The sequence below is a fragment of the Talpa occidentalis genome, unplaced genomic scaffold, assembly GCF_014898055.3.
Source record: "Talpa occidentalis isolate TD23 unplaced genomic scaffold, MPIMG_talOcc4v2.1 talOcc4.8, whole genome shotgun sequence".
Classification (NCBI taxonomy): Eukaryota; Metazoa; Chordata; class Mammalia; order Eulipotyphla; family Talpidae; genus Talpa; species Talpa occidentalis.
This window is the reverse complement of record NW_023605194.1, coordinates 34,532,227-34,557,067: the sequence shown is the minus strand read 5'-3', so window position 1 is coordinate 34,557,067 and position 24,841 is coordinate 34,532,227. Positions and strand designations below refer to the sequence as shown.

Here is a 24,841-nt window from a genome sequence, read left to right as displayed (position 1 = left end):
GCTTTGGAGGGCATCCCCCATTTTGGCTCCCCACCAGCTCACAGCATTAAGCCAGCTCTGAGAGTGCCTTTGGGTTTCCAGGTCGGCGGATAGGGTAGGACGCATTAAAGACTTTATTTCCTTATTTTCTCCCTGAGTTGTACATGTCCTTAATTCTCTTTCCCTTGTAAATAAACCTTTTATTAACCTTTCATGTGTGTCTGTAGTGGAGTATTAATAAGTCCCTTTCAAGCGCGCGGGTGAGGACCCACAGCCAGGCAACCCATTTTATTTTATATCGGGGTTGCCCTATAACACTCAGAGTGAAGAAATTAATATTTTCTACTCTACATTTTTAGACTGTTGATCCACAAATACTTTTTGGCTAACTAGTAGCTTTAACATATCAAGGCAGATTTCTGGAAATGAATAGAAGCCTTCAGCTTACCTAGAAAATCAGAATCTGCATCTCAACAAGACGGCCTAGTGATTGGGATGTACTTTTAAATTTAAAAAGTACTGCTCTCCACCACCTTTAATGTCCTTCTTTTACATCGGTATAGGACTCTTAAGCAAATCCGAACTACCTGGAAAAATTTGAGGACTATATGATCAGAATGTTGAGGAAACTTGACAAATTACAAGGAACGGGAATGCTTAAACGATAGGATGAAGTGCAAGGAATGTTTTATTTTTCCCCTTAAAATTTCTCAAGTCTGTCATGTGAACTCAGCATTAAAAATACCACGAAATGAATAAAATGAAAGCAAAAAATAAGATACGCATTTTAGCTCACTCTAAATCAGAACCCCTAAAGGAAGAATGTATCTAAATATTTAAAGGAGAAGACTGTGGTATTGTCTGTAAATTCTGTAACACTATGGATACACAGAAAAGGAAGGGAAGAAAGAAATCTATGAGTGTTAATTTTTGTCAACTATTATGAGTCAGATGCTTCATTGTTATATTTTAGTATCTTATTTTAATGGATGTCTGCCTCTGAATCAATACAGAAGAGAGAAAGCAAATGAAATATAGTACAGAAGTTGAAAAATTAACAGCTCAGGCTGGTTTCATTAACCCTGTTGGCTTAATTTCACGGCAATTAGAACAAACACTTTAAGCTTCTCACTCCCATTCTAATGCTGGAGTCTGGTGCCTTGTCTTGAGCCCCCAATCTTTTTACCCAGTGCTAATCATATTTTTTTACCCAATTTTTATCTTTGCTTTCTGTATGTAGATGTGCGTGTTCTCTTCCATTTTATTGGTGGGCAATTTTGAGATCTTATAAATGGTCACAAGATTCGAGCAAGGATTATGTTGGCCATTATGCCTTGTCTGAGCTGGAAACTGCAAGGTGTGGGGACAGTCTGCACAGTCAAGCTTCAGAGTTTTTATTAGCCTCAGGTCTCATTTGATTTTAAACCACATGCTGATAGTGTCTTTCTCTCTGTTATATTTGCTTTCAAAAGAAGAATGTCTTCTGTATTTCAGAACTCAAAAGTGCACTGCATGAAGTAACACAGAGAAATGAATCATTGGCTACTGTTTTATTACCAAGACTCATTACATGAATAATAGGGAGTTTTATAATAAATATGCACAATGGTGTTTACAGCAAATTGGTCAGTAAGCATGTGGAACTTCCGTATTACAAACTGTCATAAATGCCATAAAAGAAGTAATTGCCTTGTAAAAATCAAATGAAAATAGAATAAGTACTGATTTTTTTTCTACCCCTTGATTAATGCTTCTGATTCTGAAATTGGATGTACAAATTTTTACATTTTTACTACAGGCTGATTGATCTAATAAAATTCATGAGATGTATCTTGTGGTGACTGACTTGTGAAAGAACTTCTCAACTCTAGGAAGTCAAACTTTGGTTTAAATTGCATATTATGTATTTTTTTCTCAGTAGTTCTTTCATAATCTAATTGCCTGAGAGGATCAGAGTTCTGACTTTGAAGATTAATGAGAAGGGAAGAAAGAAAGGAACTGATACTTAGTATTTCCTACTGTGTGCTAAGAACCTTAAATATATTTATTTAACCCTCATAGTGACATTACAAACTAAACCACAGTGATATGAACTGTTTGCTGACTTGGCTTAGCATGTTGAGTATTTTCATCTTCTCAACAATGCTATAAGGAAAGCATCATTATCTCCATTTTGTAGAGAAAAAAGATGGAATAGATTATTGAAAATGTCAATTTGACCTACTTGAGTCATAGTTTCCTATGTTAACGTATAAATCTTGACAGTATTAATATTTTGGACTGAGTAATTTCTCTTATGCAAACTATTCTATGCATTGTAGGATGCTTAATATCATCACTGGCCTTTGCTGGTATTAGATGCCCATAGGATTTTATCTACCTGGCCCCTGAGAACTGTGACAACAGATAGACAATGCCAGATATCCCCAAAGGATAAAATCACTCCTGAGTAAAAGCACTAACATGTAAAGTAAGCCATTGCAAGGAAGTGACAATCCTGGAATTGTAATGGCAATCCAAAGCACTACAAATTCCTTGATTGGAGTTTTACATATATTAGGATTATGTAATGATAATCTATTCTATACATTCTATAGAATGTATGCATCTATAAATATAATTCACAATCCATACATGGGCCTCCGAATATCTTTCACTAAAACCAAGGGAATATTGAACATTCTTTTAACTGTTCATTGATAGATACACACAAACTATATACACAGAGATTCAAAGTGAACATACACTGTTGACTTCAAACAAAATATATAACCTGATTTGCTCTTAGTTGGCTGCACTAGACTTACAGTCATCAAATATGCATGAGATTTCTTGTTACCGCCACATACCTGCCAACATTTGGCAGTAGGCAACATTATAATTTTTATCAAACTATTAAGACTAACATCTCATTATGTTTACATTATAATTTTTTCTAATTACTAATAAATTTGAGCATATTTCTATGATTTTTAATTGGATTTAATTTTAAAATTTTATTGCTAGATATACAACTCAGATCCCCCTCTTTTGCTGAAGATGAATATTATTTTCATTCTATATCACAACCACACAGAAAATTCTTTCATATGTTAAATGACTAGCTTAATTGTGAACAATCAATAGATGAGTCAGACTTTATTATATGCATTTGTGTGTGTGTTTCAGCCTATCGATTACAAATCACCCAGATTCCACAAAGAGATTTTACAACGTAAGAAAAACTTGTGATGTTGATGGAGGGGAAGGGCAGGGATGTATGGGAAGAATCCTGATGAAAATCAATGTGTAAAGTTTGTGTAGTGAAAGAGGATTTAACACAGCAGTCTACACAAAATTTACTAGTGAGAACTCATTTATAAAATAGTAGTGAGTTTGAAGTATAAAAGAGTGACTGAGTATGTGTTAAAGCATGAAGAAAGAATAAAAGTAGAATCAAAAAGACCCATTGAATGTAGAAATACTAGGAGTCTGATTTCATTAATGATAGAAGTTTACTGTTGGTTGCTGTGAATTGGGGGATGAAGGGATGAGAAAGTAACATAATCTTTGATTAAATCAAAGGAACACTGACATTATTGAAATAATTTAACTCTTCAGCAGTTGCTCCAGTGTAACATAATAAAACAGAAATAAAACTGCTGATTATCCAGGAGGAAAGATAATACCCTCAATCAATACAAAAGATGATTTCCTATGTAAAGCATCTGAGAAAATTAAAGAATTCCTACTAAAATTTTAAGGCTTGACTAAGATGGTTGAGTACACATTCTGTACATGTCAATTGTTTTCCTATTCACCGGGATAATTATTTGTGTAATGCAATGGAAAGTTAGCCTAATCAAAATATACATTACTTTTGATTAACTATAATAAGAACTAGATCAATGAAGATATTGAATATATCAGAGACCTGTTGTCAAGTATTGGTATATAGATATACTATTTTGTATTTCTCCTGATAAATACAATTAAAACCCTAGATATTATATATAAAACAAATATAAGAAAGCTAAGAAAGGTCCAGAAAAGAAGAGAGATCAGCTACAGATCTCAAGACATGATGAATCCATGCTGGTGAGTTCCCTGTGTTTTATTTTTGCCTCATATATGCTAGATTTTAAGCAAACGAAAAAATTACCCAAAAATAACAATTTGGGCAAAATCTTCAGTTATATCCTGCTCTCTTTAGCCTAAAGAACAGAAAAGGAGGGCCTCGTTGTTGGCTCAGGCAGTTGAGTACAGCACTGTGAAGCTGTCCACCAACTCTGCAGTGCTGGTTCGATCCCCACTGGCCTTGGAGATACTCACATGGCAAGCAGATCTTTCCTGCTCCCCTCAGCAGTGTATTTCAGTCAGTCTGCCTGTTCTGTTGCCCATTCTGACTTTGGTGGATCCTCTGACCCTCCCGCACATCTGGCCTGTACCCAGGTTCTTGTATAAATAAAAAAATACTAAAAAAAAGAACAGTCATTTTTAGACAATGACTGATATACTCCAGACAAGACTTAGAAAACCTTTTCCCTATTCTCACCCACACCAGTTATGACTAAGTGAGGAACTTAAATTTCTACCATTGTAAAGCTTTAGTGAGGTTCTAGCAACACACCATGTAACCTTAAAGAAGACCAAAAGGAAATAGGTCAACTGACAATAACTCCTCCCCATCATCATGGGTGACCGTGTGAGAATAATGGACTTCCTCCACACCTGCAAACTGTGATGATATCAGAGGAGGCAGAGAGAAGAGTATTTCACCATTACCCAATGGTCAGAAAGCCACCTTTTGTATAATATTGTTGGGTATCACATATGAGCTAGAACTTGTTTTCCAATCCAACAGTACTAGAGAGATTGCCCACCTACTTGAGTGCCAATGGAGGCTGAGTTGGAACCCTAGATTTGAAACTCCACCTGGAAGCAATGAGGTGGCATAGTTGCTTCCCCTGACAGAATGGTACCAGAAAAAATATAGTTAAAATATTTAAGTAACATAGAGTTACTGAAAAATAGGTCTCAGTTTCAATTCAGAATCATGTCACACCAAGATACAGGGAGGTGTCTACTACTTCAAATAAAAAAGCAGCAGTGTAAAACTATAAGGAACATGAGAATCAAAGAAACATGTCATTACTAAAAGCTAATAATTATCCTCCAATAAATGAACTCAAGGATACACAATTTTATTGATTTTGTAAATTCAAGCTACAAGGACATACAGGAATGTAATTTAATGAATGAACTCAGGAAAGCAATACATGAACAAAATAAGGAATTTAAAGATCTAGAAAACATTAAAAAGAACTAAACATTCTGGGGGTAGCAATTTAATGAATAAATGAAACTAAAAATGTGGTACAGATTATGTAGAGCTAAGCAGAGCAAATGGAAGACAGAATGAATGAGCTAGAGAATAGAAAGTTTAAAATCACCCAATCATAAAAGTATAAAGAATAAAAAAATAAAGCTTATTTGATCTAAGGAGCAACTTAAAAATATCAGAATAATAGGGGTTCCATAAGGAAAAGAGAGGGAAAAGGGGGCTGAAATTTTATTTAAAGAAATAAAAGCTGGGGACTTCATAACTTGGAGAGAGACTTGGACATCCAAGTTTACTAAGCATGCAGAACATATTCAAACAGTCAATAATCAAGCACATAAAATCCTAAAAGATCTTAGTCAGTGGATAAATGTGTATTTTGACCAATAAAGTAAACTCTTAGGCTATCAGCAGACCTCTCAGCAGGGATAAATTTATATTAAAACCAATTAAGTAAACTGTTAGACTATTATCAGATTTCTCAGCAGAAATCCCAAGACCAGGAAAAAATGTAATGACATTCAATGAAATATATTGTGAGAATACTCTTGATATCCATATCCTGTAACTATGAAGGAGGAGTAAGATCTTTCTCAGATAAAAATAAACTGAAGAAGTTCATCACCTCTGCCTTGAAAGAAATGCTGAAAGTAGTTAGTCAGGCAAAAAGAAAAGACACTAATTTGTGACTTGAAAACATATGAAAGTATACAACACACTGGTGAAGTTAAATAAATATAGAATGAGATTTAGAAAACTCTGATTCTGATTATGAGATGATATGTTGACCATTTATAGTATAAATATTAAGGGGAAAGTGTACTAAAATAACTATAGTTACTATAATTTGCAACACACATTATAAAAAGTTATGACATTAATATTAAAAATATAAAAGGGGAGGAGTAAACATGTTGAGATTTTATATTACAGTTAAGCTGCTATCTTTTAAAGTTAACTGTTTTTAAAATGGTTTATATAAAAAGCTCATAATAACCAAATATTTGCCAAATAGACTATCTACTTATTCATTTTGGATAATAAATTGGTAATATTCTTGATTTTAAACACATAAAAGGGCATACAATGAAAAGTCTCTTATGCCCAATCTAGTTCTTCTCCATGTAAGCAACCAGGATTAATAATTTTCTATATAAACTTCCAATTGTGCTATAAGGAATCATAAACATGTACTTATCATTCCAATTTTTATACAAATAGACATTCACACTTTGACCTCCCCTCTCCTACTTAATTTGTCTCACAAACAAAAATATCTAAAAGTTATATAGCACTAATCTGTGTGTGAGGTTCTTTTTAAAGCTCTTTTCAAGTATTTATAATCCTCACAACAATTCTATAAAGACCCTATCTTATCGTCTTTGTTTTTCAAATAACAAAATGATATGCAGATAGGGTAAGTTTCCTTTGTTTGCTATCTAGCTTAAAGTGCAAGCCTTCAAAAATGCCTTTTAATATCTTGATAGCACTTCATGTTAATATACAGAGATCTTTCTTCTTTTCTATAGCTACAAAGCATTACTTTACACAAATGTGTTATGTTCATTGAATTGACTGCTATTTCTATCTTTTGTTATTTATTTAAAAAACACTGCTATACACACACACACATACACAGGCTTGTAGATACCTCTCTTTGCATTAGTTTGAAATGTAAAAATAAATATGCTAGAGTTACTGGTTACAAGAGAATGAATCTTGGTAATTTAGACAAATATTTGCCAAACTGCTGTCCATTTGGGATTGCATCAAGCAATAGTCACACCAGTAAAGAAAAAAAAATACATAGTTGGAAGGACATAAAATTATATACTTGGAAGGACCAAATTAGTATTACACATTTTTTCCTCTCCTAATTGGATAACTGATGAATTTTACAAGTTGACTATTGTATTTTGTTTTCCATCAAGGCCAAAGGATATGTGAAGGATCAATTTGTGTCTTTCCTCTACATTTCCATTCCCAATGTACATCAACTCCCTTTCCCACTCATTCCTTACAGTCACACTTTCAAAATTAGGAGTTTTTTTTTTTTTTTTAATTATTCTTATTTCTCCCTTTTTTTCAGGGTCGAAGAGAATTAAATGTCTTTGAAGTCAGTGCACTTCCCTACCTCTCTGAAAGCTCATACTCATTGAAGAGATTGATATCTATTATATTAATAAGACAGTCCTTCTAAGAGAAACAAGGAACAAAGTCTCCTTTGGGCAGCAATCACAACAGGAAAGTACCTCTGAGGACATTAAACTGGAAGAAAACTCACAAACACTTGATTGTAGTTGTTTTGCATAATGAAAAAATTATAAAAGCAATGAATACAGTGTTCAAAGAGGGGAGGACCTGAGACATAGGGATTCCTGACATTACCAAGATTCCTTGACACAGCATAGTTACAAATGGACCCAGGTAGCATTGTGGAAGTGCCACACAGAATGATTCAACATCTACCTTAAAGAGTTTCTAGTGAGGACTGGTAACCAACAACTACAGGGAATTTCGCCCTATTAGACCTCAGGGCGTTTTTTGGACATTGTCAGGATTTCTGGTCCATAGTGACAAAAAGGTTTCTTTGCATTTGTTTAGTGAAATGTTGGGGGGCACTTAGAGTCATACTAAATTTTGTGAAGTTGTTTAATACCTGAAAGTTTTAAAGCGCACTAAAAAAGCAGATATTATTGCCTTTCCTCTCTTCCCTGCAAGTAGCTATTGAAATTTCCTGTACAGAAAATCGTGCATGTACATCTAATGAAGAAAACATTGTACTTAGTGTCAATTAATTATTAGGTAGGTTAAAAAGGCAAAGAAGATAAGAGTTCTCTTTGGAAATTGTATCCAGAGTTGATAATTTAAATGTTCAACACTTTAAGAATCTTATTTCCTGATTCTAAAATTGTTCCTTTTTCTGTATGATACAAATTGTTTCACTGAGCACATAAGCTTTGTCCTATGGGGACAGTGACAAAGTTAAGATCTTTCTTTGCTTCAGGATATTATTCCTTTATTACCCAAAGAGAGTCTTCACCAAGCTAGTAAAGATTTACTTGAATATGTGGGGGGAAGCACTGAATGGGTAGATATTGAACCATTTCTCTAAACCTCTCAGTAGTTAATATGATTATGAAACCCCAGGACAGGTTCCAGGGAAATTCATAGGAATTTTGTTTTCATCAACCAATAGATATTTGAGGAAGATGATTCATCTCCTCCTCTTGGTCTTGTGCCTTAGGTCTGTCTTTTAAAAGGCATACCATCTACTGAAATTGGAATTACTATTGTCCTATTCAATCTTGGTTCAATTTTATCAGTAACTGTTTAGAGCTATCTAGTGAAAATACAACTATTCATTTCTTGGAATGCATTGTAAATAGATTATTTATTTTTAGTTGGAAAAGAAAATGTAATGTGAATAAAGCACTATAAAGCAGAATTCTGTTAAAGGATATTAAGAAAACACATATTTTCAAAAACACAAATAAAAAATATGCTGATCTGTGAATAGATAAGTATTATCAAGTAATGGTCAAATGGACATAATAGAAAATCTTTACAGAACAAAAAATAACTAAAATATTTTCAAAATTGATGTCTGTGCTTTCTGTCTTTCATATTAACATTTTTCTTATATTTGTTTATTGCAGTACCAAACAAGTCATAGAACAAAGCCAAATGGAAGATGCTGTTTGATTCCAGGTAGAACCTTTGGCCAGACTGGAGCAACCATCTGACAGCCACTACAAGTATGAGTTGTTAAGTGCTTATATGTTCCTTGTCCTCTGTCTCTGGAGCACTTTTCTGAGCCTATGGGCCCTGACTTTTCTAGGAGACTGACTGTTTTGAAAACAAAACTCTGCACCCTCCTTCTGTTAAGGACACGATACAGAGTTCCTGTGCATTGAGACAGTCTAGATCACCTAAGATGATATTCTTGCTCTAATCTTTTGCCTTCATTCTACCACTTTCCTTCATCCCTTAGAGATTTTCCCTCGAAAAAACCTCTTTAATCAGTAATGTGCCACACAGGCTTTGGTTCTAGGCAACCAGTGTTGTCAAACTGTATGCTCAAGAGGACCCAAGTGTTTCAAGAAGAATTAGGTGGTGAAAGACATTGTGTATAGGAAATAGTGCATACATAAATTTGAAGCAAGGATAAAAGCAAGCTAATGCTGCCATACTTAGGGCTTTAGATGAATAGCCACTGCTCTGTTCTGATCTTTGCACCTCTTTGAAACTTAAAATGTTATGTGGAGGGAGGGCAGGATTGGGGGGTCTGATGACAGGTATGTCCGTTAAGGGGCATCTATTCCTCATTCTCTCTAGAAGACCACAGAGACCTGTGCTGGGTCTTGAGTTGGGTTGAAGCCAAATACCCAACACCAAAGCTAAATCCCCCCTTTTGTGATTCCCATGCTTCTGCTTCTACCTCTTTTATGTGTGAGTTTCAGGAACTGCAACTTGTTTCAGTCAACATTATGATATCTTAAGGCAAAAGGACCCTGTCCCCCTTTTTTTATTTTTGTGACATGCACAACTCAGAACCAATAATATCACTCTTAATCACATTTGTCCCAATTATTTTGACCCCTGTATTTGATAGTAAAACTTATGTCTGAGGGGGCCTCCCTGGTGGTGCAGCAGTTGAGCTCTGGGTTGCGAAGCTGCCCGCAGCCTCTGCAGCGCAGGTTCCATCCCCAGTTGCTCCCAGGCCACCAGAGAAAGGTCCCACATGGTGCGCAGACCTCTCCTGCCACCTGCTGCTCCCCTCAGCAGTGTACTTTGGTCCTTCTGCCTGCTCTGCTCCCCGCTGTGGTGAATTCTCTCACCCTCCCACTCTTCTGACTGTACCCAGTGCTTGTATAAATAAATTAATTAAAAAAAAAAAAAACTTATGTCTGAGACAAATCCAGAATACTGGATTTAAATATGAGATGAGAGCTGTGTGGAGATTTCTGGACCTACTAAACATAGAGCTTCCACAGGATCCAGCAATTCCACTCCTAGGTATTTACCCAAAGAACACAGAAACATCAATTCCAAAGAACACCTGCACCCCTATGTTTATAGCAGCACTGTTTACAATAGCTAAGCTTTGGAAACAGCCCAAATGCCCAAAAATAGATGACTGGATCAAGAAGATGTGGTACATATATACCATGGAATATTACTCAGCATTCAAAAAAGATAAACACATGCAATTTGCAGCAACATGGATGACGCTGGAAGGGACCATGCTCAGTGAAATAAGCCAAAAAGAAAAAGAAAAATACCGGATGGTCTCACTCATAGCAGGGATCTAGAAAACTTAAATAAGGGACCAGGAAAATAAACTATAAGAAAGTGAAAATCAAAATCAACAAAAACTATGAACCAGAGACACTTTTTGGGGGGTGGGGGGCGGGAGGGGAGGGATTGGGGTCAGAATGGGGGGATTGCAATTGTATGGGGAATATAAAAATAAAATTTATTAATTAAAAAAAATAAAAATAAAAATAAATAAATATGAGATGAGGAAATAATTGTTCAGGATCTAGACAGAAAGTTCTGCAAAGTACTTAAGAGACTCTCTGGTATCCACTGAACATACAGTAACAAAGTCTAGAATTTTCATCTTCCCTGTACCCCCATTAGTGGAACTTCATGTGTGTGACTTAGATACATCCTTTTCCTAAAACTTTCCTGCTGGCTGCTCTCTGTGGAGACTGACTAAGGTGAATTATATGAGAAACTGAACTGTGACCTTCTCCATGGATCTGAATCATAGCCACCTGTCCAGGTTGAGAACTGGCTGGGAAATTCTGTGAAAAGAGAGTTTTTTAATCATAGATTAGAACAAGTTATAAAGACTATTCTAATATTTTTAAAAGCTGGAATTAGGGGAAACAAATACTGGCCTATGTAACCAGTTTAGTTAAAGGGAAGTCTTACAACTTCCCAAACAGGCAGCACTATCCCAGAAAGGTATTTAAGGTGAGGATAGGCAGATTTACTTACTGTTTACTTAAGCAGGTTATCTTGCAGAGTCCTGGTGGGAGCAGGAGGTGCAAAGATCAGAACTGAGCAGTGGCTACTCGCCTAAAGCTCTAATCTCTATCTTTATCCTTCATTTTTATTGCAGTACATTTTAATTTTGATATTATATGATAAAAGCAGAAAAATGGCAAAATCCACAATAAATGCCAACAATAGTGACTGCTTATATTAACAAAATCCATAATAAATGCCAACAACAGTGACTGCTTATATTAACACCAACAATAGTGACTGCTTATATTAAAAAATGGAGGTATGATGATAAAGTTATTTTTGCTGGATTTTTTCATTACTGAAGACTGAAGAAGCACTCTTGATATCAGTATTTTCTATAGTCTCATGAAAGTAGCTACCTTAAGATATAAATGTCACATGTGCCAAGAACATTGCCATACAAAGACATGATCTTTATCACTATTTTTTTTTAGTTTTATTCAATTTTTTTTAATTGAAATAACATTAGTTTATAGCACTGCATACAATTTAGGGGAATAGGTTCACATCTCCTCAGATGTGTGTCACCACAAGATAGCCACCATAAAGGAACATAGTCCTTTATCCTATGTCACTGGACACCCTCGCCCCTTGGTTTTCATCTCCCTCTTCCCTCCACCTTTAGTAGCCTCAGTTATGCATTCATATTTCAAGGCTTTGCTTTGGTTTAGTTTGGTCAGTATCTTTGTTTTTTTATTCCTCCATATTCTACACATGAATAAAAAGGTGGATGGACCATTCATAAATGTGACCGAGAACTAATTATGAATCCTCTACGTATATTATGAAGTGGAAATATGGGCACAGTATTCTTTGATCACACTGAACTAAATAAGAATGTAATAAAGTAAAATATTTTTAAACACCTAGAAATCATCTTTCTAAAGTAATTTGAGAAAATAATCCAAACACAAATTGTAATATGCCTAAAAATATCAATCATGAAGCTATTCACATCAGAAACTGTGAAATAAAGGCATAAGGTTTTAATTGAAGATAAGAAAGAGGAAGGTAACAAACAAGCCAGAGAGAGTGTAGAACATATTTAATAAAGATAAAAGCAGAATGTAATCAATTAGAAATAAGAAAAATGTCAGAACTAGTAAGTAACCAGCCACTGAATCTTAAAGCCAACCAATAAACTAGTTAAAGCAAAAGTAGAAAATATGAGATGTAAGTTATCATATTTGCAAGAAATTAACATACTAACAATAATCTATGTTGTTCCACTCTCTAAAAGTGATTGAAAACCCAGGGGGAAAAAAGAGATTAAAAAATATATTATTATTCAACAAGGAGACAAATCTCAAAGACACATACTTGTTATTCAATTGTGTCCCGCTATTAGCTACAGTATAAATTATTGCTGGAGATGAATTTATACCTAAGTATTATATGAAATTGTTTTCAATATTTAACATTTTTAACCATTTTTAAAAATGTTTTCATTATTTTATTCTAACACTATTACTATCTTAATTGATCTAAATCTTTGACACAATGATTGCATTTCTTCCACATGAAAGGTATTGCTATTTCTTTCTGCAACAAGTACTTTATTCTAAAACTTGCTTGTATTTGCAAAAATACAATTTTTTATTAACTAAAAAAATGAGATTTCCAGTATGTATGAAAGTTTAACTACATGGGCTTAATATATTAATAGTTGCAGATAAGATACAGCTCAATTTTATTAAAATTCTGTACTTTTAATTTAGGACCATATCTCTATATTATCTGCACAAATTTTATGAAATTATTATCTTGTGAATAATTATTTAAAGTGGAGAGAATTAGCCAAGTATGGTCTATGATAAAGTACAGTTTGGTGTAATAAAATGCATTTAACTAGTTAAGTTTAAAAGCTTTATTATCCTTAATCTTTGATTTTAGAAATGGAAAGTAAAGCAGGAATTTCAATTTGCATAAAAATCAGTAAGAGTATGTGCATATACTCACAGAATTTTAATCTTATAAATTCTGTACTCTGCCAAGACCAACACAATCACTGAAAATTAATTTGATATCTAAAACACTAATTGTATTGCAATTAAAACCACTCATTACCTTCCTTTTTAGGAAGGAAAAATATCCAGCCCTTCTTGCCAATGTCTGAATCTGTAAGACTTTATATTATATTAGACTGACTACTCTAGAAACAATAAAATTTGAAAGAGTTTCAGCCTGAAGCAACTTGTCTTCTTAGTTGTATTTTTTTTTTTCTATTTTTTTAGATTTATTTATTTATTTATACAAGCACTGGGTACAGTCAGAAGAGGGGGAAGGTGAGAGAATTCACCAAAGCCAGAGGGGGGAGCAGAACAGGCAGAAGGACCGAAGTACACTGCTGAGGGGAGCAGCGGGCCGCAGGAGAGGTCTGTGCAGCATGTGGGATCTTCCTCCAGTGGCCCGGTGGCCCGGGAGCAGCCGGGGATCAAATGGGCACTGCAGAGGCTGCGGGCAGCTTCGCAACCCAGAGCTCAACCGCTGTGCCACCGGGGAGGCCCTTCTTAGTTGTATTTAATTTTCTCTCCTTGCTGCAGTAATATAAAGCCACCAAATAAGCCCTTAAACTTCCACAGTAAGGGAAAAGAAACATTAAGAGCCCCGATCTCCTATTGTGTTATGTTCATTGCTGAATATTTAACCTATTTCCTCACTTAGTGCTCAAAATATTCATAAGAGCAGAAGCTATTAGCCCCATTTGCAAATAAGAAATCTGTTAAAATTATATAATCTAGACTAAGAAGTATAACCCAAGTCCCCTGTGACCACATTTATATTTCCTCAGTTCTGTACATTGCATCCTCTTTTTTCCCCATGTCTTTCCTCCTTAAGACTCCCTAAGCTCAATTATGTATATGATGCAAGCAGAGTTCATGTTCCAATCTAGAACAGTGATTCTCAAGCTTCAATGTATATATGAAACACTCAGAGACCTTGTTAGAATGCAGGTTCTGATTTGTTTACACTGAATTCTGAAATTCTGCATTTTTGTCCATGCTCAGAACACTTATGCAATTTTCCAGGGGCCACACTTTGAGTAGCAAAGAACTATTTCCTTCTCTCCTCCCCAAGTGAACATTCCAGCACTCAGCAAACACCTGATTAAACATACACCATGCGTTGCTTTTCCAAACTTTGTGCTGCGCCGTTGTTAGTTGGTTAGTCTGAACTGATTCTAACTTTGCTAACATTACATGTTAAAATATCCAAGTAAGTTTTGTCTTCATTACAAGGCAAATGCATGTTATTAACAACTAGAAAATGACAAACAAACTTGAAAAATTAATCTTAAATACCTGAAAACTTCATTTAGAAACCAGATGACTGAGAAAGAGATTTTGGTATCTATCTTGTAAGAATTAAAATAAACAGGCAACTTAATAGACTATTGAAATGTTTGTGTTAATATACATCTTCCTCCCCATGAAACAATTAGAGTAAATTAACTATTTTAATTGTAAGTCTACAGCTGTGAGTCATTCTCTCTCTGAGCCTCAGTTTTCTTACTTATAACGAAGTGAGCTACGGGTCCTTTTCCAGACCACTAGTGGAGCTCACTGTGCTTTTACATCTTTGTCTCAGTGATCTGAATTGCTACACACCAACAACTCTATGCCTAGTTCTTCCCAGCTTTCATAGGAATAAGGTTAAGAAAACTCTAGGTATTCAGTCTTTGCCCTTCTCCAAGGATTTAGCCATAAAGTAATCTGCATAATATAGAAAACTGCATTTAAGCCTCCAGAGTATGAACAGGTGAGCAGATTTTCCTGTGTCTGTACTGCCTCAGCAGTTGAAGGTCAGCTATGCCTTCCACTGAAAAAAACTTGCTTGACTTTACCTGGGTTTTGCAGAAAGGCACTGAAGTTCCAGCAAGGCATGGAGCAGGTTCTCTATGGATCCCGGCAGATGGGTAAAGAACTCCTGGAGCCCTCAGTGGCTTTTTCAGGCTTTTAATGATCTTTCTATGCCATTAGAAGTGAGGCAACCAGATACAGGGCAAGCTGGCAGGCCTCCCAGCCCCCAGAGGATCTTTATTCTTTCTGGGCTCTCTGGCATATTCTTGTGACCTCCCTGCTAGTCTCTACTGCATTGTACCACCTCCAGTACTATGCTGCCACACTCTGTGATGCCTCCCTTATATGCTCAGCCTCCAGGCTCAGGTGAACCCACTTACGCATGCTCACACACACTCCAGGTGCTGCCAACAGGCCCGCGTGTAAGACCCCAGTGTCGATTGAAGATGCTAATGGCGGGACAGCAGGAAAAAACCTAACTTCTATTTACCCAACAGACATATAAAACAAGTTTCTACTTGTGCAAAAATAATATCTGAACATTCATGCACTTTTAGATTAATTTAAACAGTATTTTGCATGTAAAGATAGGCCCTGCCATTTTGTTTCCTGCTAGAAGTTCTTTTCTCTAAAGTATTATGAAAGCCCACTTAATGAAAAAGTATCATGTTCTCACATATGCTTACATGAAGCTAATAAGATCAACACCAGAAAGGATATACATTTGAGGATGAGTGGCTGGGGAACAATTAGCTGAGCTGATTTCTACCCCTTTCTGTGAGTATTGAATGACTCATATTTAAGAGGGTTCATTTAAGAGGATTTAGTATGCTGGAGTCTCATTTGAGAAAATAGGCTTTATACCTGCATCTGCCTGCCTGTCTGTCTGTCTGTCTGTCTGTCTGTCTATTTATCACCTATCTGTTTATTTAGTCTCCATCACATGGGGGACTAATACTTAAGATGCTCACCTAACAACTGAATACTAACTGTCCAGTCAGTTGCATTGATATGCCTCCTGATAGTTAAGCTGTTTTATTGTTATTAAACATTCATATTGGCACCTGTAAGTTCCTCCATAGATGTACCAATTGTCTTCCCGAATTTGGGGAATTTGAAGATAGGAATTTATCTGCTTCTTTCCCTCTATTCCTGCCTCTTTGCCTCCCTCCCTCCTTCTTTTGTAAATTTAGTGAGTTAGTATTTGTAGGGTAAGGAAAAATGTCAGGCTTTCCTGCCCTCCCGCCATCAGGATAGATGATGGATCCTTGAGGTCCTGAATGCATGCCTGATGGCGGGCACCTGGAATAGGGTGTGGGCATAGGTAGATGGGATTCACCTGGGCTAAGACTGTGCTTTTTAAGGGCGGCGTCATGGGGATGCCAGCAGCAGCAGAAGCCAAAAGAGAAGCCGAGAGAGAAGCAGAGAAGAAGAAGCAGAAGCAGAGAACACCAGAGAGCCCAGAGAGAATGAGGATTTGCTGGGGGTTGGGAGGACTGCCAGTCTCCCGGTCCCCCAGCACCCCTGCCTGCAATATGCCTGGTGAACCCCAATAAAAGACCTGCAAAAACCCACTAAGGACTCTGATTCCTCCTTTACCCGGTCTGCTGGATCAGAAAACTACACTGGTCCAGTCCTGCCCCTTTACAATTGGCGTAAGTCGGCAAGATGATCCATGCAGACGGGTATGGAGCCCTCCGAAGACCTGGAGGGACTAAGGAGTAACAGATTGTTTCCCTGTGACGACGCTGGAGGCGTCATGGCAGCACAGGAGAGGGACATGGTCCAGGAGCTACAGGACAAGACCTGGCATGAAGGAGATGCCTGAGAGAACCAGTCAAAGACACCCGAAAGGACCAGACAACGACCCCTGAGGCAGTAGAATCATCGGTGAAAAGAGGACTATGATTCGGAACTCGCCAGTGCTGATGCAGGGAGAGGACTGTTGGATTTGGACTAATGGAGTTGGACTGATGATCCCGCCAGAAGGCGGAGGAACTTGCAGGTTGATATGTTTTTGGGTCCCTGGGGGTGGAACAGTTTCGTTTGTAAACCCTAGGAGATGGGAATCTGGGGGTGGTCAGTAGGCCTTGGTGGCCAAAAGCAGCCTGTGTATGCCCAGCAGCCAGGCAGAGGAGAAAAGCCAACTGAGAAGGCAAAAGCTGGTGGTGATGCTAAGTTGAGAAGCCCTGAGTGGCTGTTAAGCAGCCTGAGTGTGCTGAAGACCTGTGAGTCTCGTAAAATCACCTGTGGGTGATGCCCTGCTCATTCCTGAGTGAGGGTGAGGAGCCAAGGAACCTGTCCTTGAGGGACGGGTGGGGAACGTGGCTTGGGGTGGAGCCCAAGCCGCATGTAGAGTTTGGATCCCTGACCCATGTGCTTGTGCAGTGGGTTGGCCTGAGTGCAGGGGTCTGCGAGTCGCATTGGTGGCTATGAAGGCCGAATGTTGGAGCAACTGCAGACAGAAACCCTGAGGGGTGGTGATTACCCCCAACAGAATAGAATCGCCAATCCCAGAGCTAGTGCATCCTGGGGGTGGATGCTGTGTGTGGTTTGTAGCCGAGACTACAGCCAAAGAAGGCCAGGAAGCCCAACGGCTCCTGGTGTGTTATAGTAGATGCCGTGAATGGTTCCCCTCCCTTGTATGAGCAGTGCCTTCGGCAGCAGATTTGGTGGCTCATCTGCTGGTACCAATAATTGTCTTTTGCACATAAATCCTGCCTGGATTTATTTGTGTTCTGTTGTATTTTGTTATATTGGGATGTATTTGCTTTGGTGGGCCATGGCTGCATTGTTTGTGTTTGCTAAGAGACAAAATTGTACATATGAAGACTATATGGCAGAAAACCCTGAGGGGGTGGACTGCAGGGTAAGGAAAAATGTCAGGCTTTCCTGCCATCAGGATAGATGATGGATCCTTGAGGTCCTGAATGCATGACTGATGGCGGGCACCTGGAATAGGGTGTGGGCATAAGTAGATGGGATTCACCTGGGCTAAGACTGTGCTTTTAAGGGCGGCATCATGGGGACGCCAGCAGCAGAAGAAGCCAAAAGAGAAGCCGAGAGAGAAGCAGAAGAAGCAGAGAACGCCAGAGAGCCCAGATAGAGTGAGGATTTGCTGGGGGTTGGAAGGACTGCCAGTCTCCCGGTCCCCCAGCACCCCTGCTTGCCATATGTCTGGTGAACCCCAATAACAGACCTGCAAAAACCCACTAAGGACTCTGATTCCTCCTTTACCCGGTCTGCTGGATCAGAAAACTGCACTGGTCCAGTCCTGCCCCTTTACAGTATTGAATCTTCTAAAATTCCTGCCAAATCTTGCCATTTTCAAAGACTAGGATTCTCTTTATTTCCTATCTAATCAGCATTACTAGAGTCAGAGTATATATGTCATGGCATAGCCTGTGTTCTTGTCAAAAAAAACAGCTTGTTTTCCCTTTGATACTGTGTAGGGTAAGTAAAATATCAGGCTTTTCCGCCCTCCCACCATTAGATTAAATGCATGCCTGATGGCGGACGTCTGGAGTAGGGCGTGGGAATATGTGGGTGGGTACAACTGGGCTAAGACTGGGCTTATAAGGGTGGCATCACGGAGACGCCAACAGAGCGAAAGGAGCAGAGAAGCAAAGGCCATGAGAGAACGTCAGGGAGCCATGAAAGAGTGAAGATTCGCAGTCCTCCCTGCCTGCCTTGCACCTGGTAAAAGCACAATAAAAGCCTGAAAAGCCACTGAGGGCTCCGACTCTTCTTCCTTTCTTGTCTGCTAGGGTCATAGAAAACCTGCAGTGTGGCCTTCCTGCTGCTACATACTGTTATGCAGACTCAGTAAGACAAACACAAGTCACAACCTCTTCTTACTGTGCTTTTCAGACCCATAAAATGTAACCTTTTGTTTCTATGAGAGAATCTCAGTCACACATTTGTCTAGGTATCTCCTCCATGTTACAGTAGAATTTGAGACTTTAATAAAGTTTCCATTGTTTTGTCTTTCTTATTACCTCAAAATCACATCTTAGGAAGTAAGTGTGAATCAGTAAGTAATCAGGAATCTCAGTTCCTGATTGTGGAAATAAATTGCCAGTGTCTTTCTAACTCCATGTCTTCTTTCTATCACCCCATTGTTCTGAATAGATGATTGCTCTGTGGGAAGAATTTATAGGGTAAAGTAAGATATATCAGGCTTTTCTGCCCTCCCGCCATTAGGTTTGATGAGGGATCCATGCGGTCCTGAATGAATGCCTGATGGCGGGCACTTGGGGTAGGGTGTGGGCATGCCTAAGTGGGTACACCTGGGCTGAGAGACTGAACTTATAAGGGCAGCGTCATGGGGACACCAGCAGAACAAACGGAAGAACCATGAGTAGAAGCAGAGAAGCAGAGAAAAAGCGAGAGAATGCCAGAGAGCCCAGAAAGAGTAAAGACTTGCTGGGGGCTGGAAGGCCTGCCAGCCTCCCTGCCCCCCAGCACTTCTGCCTGCCCTGTACCTGGTAAATCCCAATAAAAGTCTGAAAAGCCACTGAGGGCTCCAGGACTCTCCTCTCCTTTACCCCATCTGCTGGATCAGAAAACCTGCTCAGTGGCCTGTCTTGCCCTTACAGAATTGTAAATTCATCTCCCTTTATACTTTTTTTAAAAATGTGCTTCATCTATAGGTATCATTTTCAAAAATGCATTTATCTCTGCTTATATTTTCTACATACTTATTTTACTATTTAAAATGATTCTCTCCCTAGCCCTTTAAGAAATGCACTTAAGGATTTTCTTTTAGCAGTTAATGTGCTATAGAAAGCTAATGATGATTGATTACCTGACATGTGCTAACTACTCTGCTAAATTCCTTCACAGAATGTTTTATTTAATAGCCACACTGACTCTATTATTACACTTTTCACAGACTAAACACTCCTTATATTACAGGATGAAGAAGTTAAATTCCTTTCCTAAGGTCAGGTAATTAATTAATTTGAGATCCAAAATTAAAAACCTTATCTGAGGTCAAATTAATGTGACTACATATAAAAGTGCTTATCTTACTCCCTTTGTTGGGGTGCAATGTTTAAAACTTACTATACTCCAAAAATCTTCAAAATCTTAATTAGAATTTTTCACTTTTGGATTGCTGCTTTTATGACTTACAGGTACATTTTTATCAAACAGACTTTTAAAAATACCAACATCTCTAGATGCTATTTTCATCATATGAGTTCTATAGAATGCCTAAATATAGTCAAATATTTGGCATTGAAATCGGAGTTGCTTTCCCCTGACAATGGTCTAACCCCTTCTTTCATAAATGATACCTTTTAAGAATATAAGTGGTACATGTTTAGATCCTAGCCAGCTCTGAAACAATACTGTGTTGGTATTCTGGGAATCAAAGAACAAATTGTTCAGAGAAGAAATTTACAGAAAAATGCCTAGGTAGAAATGTGGGGGTAGAAAAGAAAGTGAATATATGTTTGTGTCAGTTGAGTTATCGAGAAGGATCCATCTGAACGTAAAAAGCAAAAGTCAAATAATTCAGGAAGGGATTGAGGGTAATACAATCTGTAACTCAGGGAGTACAAAGGGACAATTTCATTATCTATAATGGTTTCTCAGTAAATATGCTGTTTTCTCATGTGACAAGTGTAAAGTGATACACACCACAATCTTATGCATTGTCAAATTCTGTGTAGAGCGTAAAATGTGTACTATAGACAATAACATTGTAAACAAAATATTTTCATCAATCAACAACAAATGAGGTGTCCACTTACACATGCCCTCTTTAGAGGAACATGAAGGAACTCAGCTTAAGAGACTCTAGATTCTGTGTACCAGAGTTGGAAAATAAAGACAGATATTGCAGAGGAATAGCAAGGGGATCTATATCATGGGCCACACAATAGAAACCACCAGCTCCATCCTGCAGAATGGAGGAGGGCAATGCAAAAGGGCAGCATCCAGCTAGGGAGCTGCACATAAAAAGGTGCAAATGTGAAGATGGGTGTGAAAACTTTTCTTTGTGAAGGAAATTGAAATTTTAATTTTCTCCAAGACAAATGACTAGATAGACTTAATGCGGTCAGGGATAGGTCAAGAACACTGAAGCAATAACTGCTATTTCCTTAGAGGGGCAAATGCTGATATTATATATATCTCATCTAGGGTGACAGGATTATAGAGTAAATCAGTCTTCTTATGTTTTTAATTTTTTTTTATTTGAATAGCTTCAGGTTAGGAGTGTTTGATTTAACTTAATTTGGTTAAGTTGATTCACAACATTGAGGAAAAAATTACAAATAAGAGTCAATGCCTGAGTCATCAGAATTAAGGCCATTGGGAGAAGGGATGTGTCAGTGGGTTGATAATCACAGTATATTTTGATATGGACTCTGGTGAATTGTGGAAAGTACTCAACATTAAAAAAGCATATGTGGGGGTGGGAGGGTCTCCCTGGTGGTGCAAGGGGTTAAGATGCAACCTATGAAGCTATCCGCAACCACTGCAGCACAAGTTCCATCCCCGACCAGGGAGATACTCACATAGCACAGCAGACCTCTCCTGCCTTGCCCTCTGCTCCCCTCAGCAGTATATTTCAGTCAGTCTGCCTGTTCTGTTCCCCACTCTGTCTCTGGTGAATCCTCTCACCACCACTCCACCTCTGACCTGTACCCCAGTTCTTGTATGCATAAATAAATCTTTAAAAAAATTAGTTTTTTTAAAGCATATGTGGGGAACAGAGCAGTGGCAAATTGGGAGTAGGAGTGTGAAGTTTATAGAAAGTAATGTGGATGATGCTGTAAGTTGGGTGAATTTAGGAAGAAGTCACATGAGCAGCAAGACTGAGGAAGATACCAGTCTTAATCGAATTTGTTAATATGGGGACCATCTTTGTTGATTGTTCAGCACCAAGTTAGAAACATACCATAAGTACAAATTTAAGGTAAAGTGACATGTGCATTGATGGTTTAATAGATCCTTAAATACTAGTGTGATGAGATGATCTACCAGATTTTAGTGTTATTAGATAGTAATTCTAAGGTCTCACAGTGGTCAGGGACAGTATAAAGTTTCCAGATTTCTTGGCTCTATGTTCTCTCTAAACTAAATTAATCATTATATATCTAATTATTCTCCCTTAAACTACCTTCTGAATACTGATAATTTACCTTACATAGAGCATAGAACTTGAACCAAGAACCAGGAAATTAGTTTAAAATAAGTCATATACTATGATGAGCTGTCTGAGAAATATTAATGGGCCCAAGCCCAACAATTACAGAAGCCAGTGGTAATAAGTGTTTTATGGAAACCTGAGGATCATTGGTGAAAAATGGCCACATTAATGGTATATTTGGGATGAAATCTTAGATCTTGTTTACCCTTTAAATAATGCAATTCTTCAACAAATGCTTACTAGAGCAAAACTTGAGGGAAGACATTGTGCCAAACACTCAGGTGCAATAATGAAATAAAATGAAGGGGCTCCCTGGTGGCTCAAGGGGTTAAGACACACCTATGAAGCTATCCCCAGCCAGGGAGGTGACCCACATGGCGCAGCAGACCTCTACTGACCCGCTGCTCCCATCAGCAGTGTATTTCATTCAATCTGCCTATTCTGTTTCCCACTCTGTCTCTAGTGAGTCCTCTCATCCCCTACACCTCTAGCCTGTACCCTGGTTCTTAAGTAAATTTTAAAAAATAATGAAATGTAATAATTACTCTCAGGGAGTCATAGTCTATTAAGGAATATACACCAATAGAATCACATACAGATTGCTCTTGAAAAAAAAAAAATAGGGTTCTATGAGAGTGCACTGTAACAGAGCCTACTACAGCCTCTGGGGATGAGCAGGAATGGAGCAGAAAAAGACTAAGGGAAGCAGACAGGAGTAATAGATGGCTGCAATGGAGTCACTGCTCTCATGGACTGGCATGAAACTCCAGCAGTAGAAAGAATCACACAACAGGGGAGGAGGCTATAAGGCAGGCCAAGGTAAACTGCATTTTGAATTTATCAATATTGAAAGGAAAAAAAAGAATCACACAGTGTGAAGGAAGAAGTGATCCAGGAAAATGGCACAGTAAGTGAAGATGCCACACTTACTTCTCTACTCTGAGTCATTTCAGGGGTGACATAGACAGGTGATCTATTTGAGAGCAGGAAATTAGTGGCACCTTCATGGGAGATCTTTTCTAAAGGCATGAAGTTAGAGGACAATTCTATGAAAATATTGAACATATAAAAGTATATGTTTGCCACACATAGATACTAAGTTTGAGGTTTAAATGTGATGGATGGAGGGCCTCCCTGGTAGCACAAAGGGTTAAGACACTGACTATGAAACTATCCACAGCCACTGAAACATGAGTTTGATCCCCGGTCAGGGAGCTGACCCACTGGTGCAGCAGACCTCTCCTGTCTCACCCACTGCTCCCCTCAGCAGTGTATTTCAGTCAATCCACCTGTTCTGTTCCCCACTCTGTCTCTGGTGAATCCTCTCACCCCCCACACCTCTGACCTGTACCCTAGTTCTTGTATGCATAAATAAATAAATCTTTAAAAAAAAAGATGATGGATGGAAGAGCTGGATAAGAAGAATTATCAAACATGATGAATTGAGGTGATCAAAGAGAATGTTTTAACCAAGACAGATTTAATCAGAATCAGCAAACAAGAATAACACCAATCTGAACACCAGCAGTTCAGCTAATGATAAAATTTCTAAACCTACTTGTCGGACTGTGGGATGTTCATTTCCCTGAAAGAAGTCACCCACCCCTGACTACAAGGGAGTGTAACCCCAGTGCTATGTAAGCATGTTAAAAACCCTGCAAACTGTTTATAAACTGTACAAACTCAGTGTTTTTCACAAAATTTCTGTTGAGACTTGTCACATGGACTCTGATTAACTTCCCTTTAAAAGTCACAATATAGAAATGAATGCAATGGGACAGGAAGAAAATTATATAGAGTTAAAGATAATATATATATATATATATTTACTTTAAAATAGACTAACTTTTCTTACCTGATTCTTTTTCTCCTCCATTATATTTTAGGAGAATGTTTCAAATTTGACTTCAGTATCAATTTTTTAAAGTTCCTTCTACATTTTCTCCCTCAGAATTTCAAATATCACTTCTTGAACATCTGTTACATCGTGTTAAGCATTCCAGATGCAATCATGAATCAGTCACAATTCCTTCCATTGAGAAACATGTCTGTTGGAATAGATGTATAAACAAATTATTTTAACATAATAAGTGTGTATTACTCCTATGAGAACACATATTTACCCATCTCTCCACCCATCTGTCCATCTAGTCATTCAACATACACTTTGTGAATTCCATCTATGTCAGGACATCATCAGCAAGAGTGAATAAGACAAATACTGACCCAACCTTCAAGAAGCTGAAATTCTAATTAATTAAGGGTTTTCTTTAGTGGATGAGGAAGTGCTTTGGGTGGGCCACAGAGTGCAGATGACTTTTAAATTACTTTTTTTTAAAGATGTATTTATTTTTATACAAGAACCGGGGTACGGTCCAGATGCGTGGGAAGGTGAGAGGATTCACCAGAGACAGAGCTGGGAACAGAACAGGCAGACTGAAGAAATACACTGCTGACGGGAGCAGCGGGTGAGACAGGTGAGGTCTGCTGTGCCATGTGGGATTCTCACCAGCTGGCCAGGATTGAACCCATGCTGCA

General features: G+C 37.9%; 1 long non-coding RNA gene across 5 annotated transcripts in view; it reads right to left on the bottom strand.

Moving 5' to 3' along the window:
* The window catches only part of LOC119233803 (uncharacterized), a 59,258-nt gene that overhangs the window by 11,015 nt on the left and 23,402 nt on the right, over positions 1 to 24,841 (bottom strand). For all 5 annotated transcript variants that reach the window (XR_005122475.2, XR_008550110.1, XR_005122476.2 and 2 more), the window contains exon 4: positions 24,159 to 24,351. This is a non-coding gene — a long non-coding RNA (uncharacterized LOC119233803). The remainder of the gene's footprint in view (positions 1 to 24,158; positions 24,352 to 24,841) is intronic.